At 47.2% G+C, this 3654-nt stretch overlaps 1 pseudogene; it reads left to right on the forward strand.

Moving 5' to 3' along the window:
- On the forward strand, nt 598–1624 carry Fam241b-ps1 (family with sequence similarity 241 member B, pseudogene 1; annotated as a pseudogene).

A 3654-nucleotide genomic window follows, 5' to 3' on the forward strand; every position in this document is an offset into this window, starting at 1 on the left:
ACACACACATACACACCACACACCACACATACACCACACACACATACACATCACACACACACACACCACACACACCACACACACACCACACACACACATACACACACCACACACACACCACACACACACACACATACACACACCACACACACACACACATACACACACCACACACACCACACACACCACACACACCACACACACCACACACACCACACACACACACACACACCACACCACACACACACACACCACAGATATACACCCCTCCACCCACACATACACACACACAGATAGATAGACAGACAGACACAGAGACAGAGAGAGATCTTGTTCGTGTGTTTCCAGGTGTGTAGAGGCAGAAGTTGGCGTTGTCTCTATCACCCTCTACCTTTTTACTTAAAGTTTTTTTTTTAAGAATTTGATGGGGGTCCGGGTCCGCTCCCCTCCCCACCGCTGCGGGCCCTGGAGCCACGCCTGAGCGAGGCGCTGCAGGGGCACGGGTGGCCCAGCTTGCGGGATGATGCTGCGCGGAACCGCGACCCTGGCGCTCCACGCTGCGCTCCTTCCCTGGCCCAGCCTGCCTAGGTGCCCCGGCAGGTCCAGCCCAGCAGAAATTCACAGCGTCTAGGGATAATGGTGAGGATCTTGGCTAATGGGGAGATCGTTCAGGATGATGACCCCCGAGTGAGGACTACCACCCAACAGAGGAGTAGCAGCACCCGGCAGGGCTTTTTCAACAGAGGCCACAGTGCACCTCCAGGGGGCCCTGGACCCCGCCAGCAGCAGGCAGGTGCCCGACTGGGTGCTGCCCAATCTCCTTTCAGTGACCTGAACCGGCAGCTGGTGAACATGGGCTTCCCACAATGGCATCTTGGGAACCACGTGGTGGAGCCTGTGACCTCCATCCTCCTGCTCTTCCTGCTCATGATACTGGGGGTTCGTGGCCTCCTGCTTGTGGGTCTGGTCTACCTGGTGTCTCACCTGAGCCAGCGGTGACCTCCAGGGCCTCATGAGGCAGGCAGTGTTCAGTAGGATCGACTGGGCTTCGAATGAGATCACGCACAGGGGGAGGGAGCTTGGGTGTGCTCAGGTATGATGGACGTGAGACCGTGAGTGTAGATCTTCCCCCGCTGCAGGAGGCAGAGGGACTCTCTGGGCCAGCATTGCTGAAAAAATAGAGTCCCATGTTTTTCTGGAATGTTTTTAGGGGACATAGGGTCTCCATTACAAAGCACAAGCCAGAGTAAGAAAGGCTTAGTATGTTGTATTCTCCCAGAGCACAAGTCCTCCTCCAGGCGCAAACCCAGAGCTTAAAGCAGCTGGGAACTGTCCAGTTTTATAGCATTCCTTCATTTTAACGGTGTCTTTTTATCCAGAACCTTTATTTATGAGAAGGGATATTGGCATTCTGTGTGTTATGATCTTTCCTTTTCTTTTGGTTTTCCAAGACAGAGTCTCACTGTGTAGCCTTGGCTGGCCTGGAATTCACCATGTACACCAGGTTGGCCTTGAACTCACAGAGATCCTCCTGCCTCTTCCGCCCAAGTGTTGGGACCAAAGGCGTGTGATACATGCCCAGCCATTGTGATATTTTCAATAAATAAATTGGAGTCCCTTTAAAAAAAAAGAATTTGATGCATGAATTACTATATCTACATCATTTCCACCCTGTGCCCTTTCCAACTCATCCCTTGTCCCCTCACTCCCTCTCAAATTCATGACCTCTTATTCTTTAATTATGTGTGTGTGTGTCTGTCTGTGGTGTCTGTGTATCTATTGTGTATGTGTGTGTATCTGTGGTGTGTGTGTCTGTGGTGTGTGAGGGCATATGCGGTGCATTTCCCCCCTCTACATGTCAAACGGTGTTATCAATGTGCAGGTCTTATTTAAGCAAATAAACCATTTATTGAGATGTCATGAGTCCAGCTCCCCTGTCACATGTAGAAGATACTATTTCACAGCAGACATCCTCATCCTCTGGCTCTTAAAATCTGTCTCTACTCCCTCTTCTGAAATGTTCATCACACCTTGGGAATAGGGTTTGTGCTGTAGATGTATTAATCGGGGTTAGTGACCGCACAATCAGTTTCTATTTCCAATTGACCAATTGGTTGACCAATTGTGGCTTTCTGTAAGGGACCCCATCTGCTGCAAAAAGAACATTCTTTGCTGAGAGACGAGAGCTACTTATCTGTGGGTTTAAAGTTCAGCATTTAGAATACAGTTAGAAAGAATACTGGCTTAGGACAAGGCAGTATCAGGTACTTCTTTAAGGTTCCTGTGTTAATATCCCTGGGTATTTGACTAGTTTTACAGTACCAGGCATAAATTCCATCCGGTTGAGTGGACCTAAGGGCCTAAGTCCAATAGACAGCTGTGGTTACCTCAAGATATAAATGCCACTAACGTGACTTTCAGAATATCTTGCCATTTTAGCCATCCTTATATGAAGGTTTGAGTAGCTCCTCCCTGTACTGTGAGAGCTTATTCTCAGGTAGGGGCTTCTGGGTGCTTCCAGATTGGTCCCTTCAAGTCCAGTGTCTGAAATGTGTGGTATCAGCAGTAGAACCTTACTTTTGAGGTCTGAGAAACAACCAGGGGCAACAGCAGTAGACTGTATGATTTTAGAAGACTCTGAAGATGGACTAGAAGGGACGCTTCCCATGACTAGCTTTGAGGATTTTGTTAGGTAGCCCCCTCCTCTACCCCTTTGAGACGTGAGTTTATCACTGAACATGGAGCTAGTTCTGTAATTGGCTAGATTGGCTGGTCAGCAAGGTCCTGGAACCTACCTGTCTCTGTCCCATTTCACACCAACACTAGGGTTATGTACGTACCCAGACACACTCAGCTCTTGACATGGCTGTGGAGGACCTACACGGCGGCAAGCCCTTTATCTACTGAGCCCCAGATTTGATTATTTTCGGAGACAAAATTACGTGCTGTCTCTTAATAAAAAGACATAGGTCACACTAAACTGATCAAAAAAATATACTGTGTAAAACCATTTAGTAGTAAGTTGGAGCACTTATGTGAGTATTAAGCAGAATACACTTCAGAAGAAAGTATATTGCTAGGGACAAAGGATGCCAGTAACAGGGATGGTAGGGTCATTCTCCAAAAAGGATGACAACCCTGCCCAAGTGGCCACTAAAGCCAGAGCTACAAAATATCCAAAGGAAAGTCTGATGTAGCTAAAAGAGGACAAGAAACTCCAGCTTTTACTTAACAACCACCATGGTCCCCTGGAGACAACAAATACAGCAAGTGGTCAGGAAAGTCCCAGGAGACATTGACGATCTAGAGGCCAGCTTAGTCTGAGGGACGCTTGTAGGCATTTCACCAGCAGCAGCAGGGTACTCATTTTCTTTTAAGAGCACATGAAAACAATCACCAAAATAGACCATATTCAGGACTTAAAAAAAAAAAAAAAGAAACCTAACACATTTAGAGGAATTTAAATAACACCAAGTATGTTCTCTGGCCACAGCAGAATAAACTAGGAACCAAAGCCAGAAAGCATCTGGCAAATCCCCCAAATATTTGGAAAGTTTAAAATGACACTTCTAAATAACCAATGGGTCAAAGAGGAGGTAACAGGAAATTGGAAAATAATTTAAACTGGATGAAAACAACGCCCACAGAGTCTTT

The sequence above is a fragment of the Rattus norvegicus genome, chromosome 6 (assembly GCF_036323735.1).
Source record: "Rattus norvegicus strain BN/NHsdMcwi chromosome 6, GRCr8, whole genome shotgun sequence".
Classification (NCBI taxonomy): domain Eukaryota; kingdom Metazoa; phylum Chordata; class Mammalia; order Rodentia; family Muridae; genus Rattus; species Rattus norvegicus.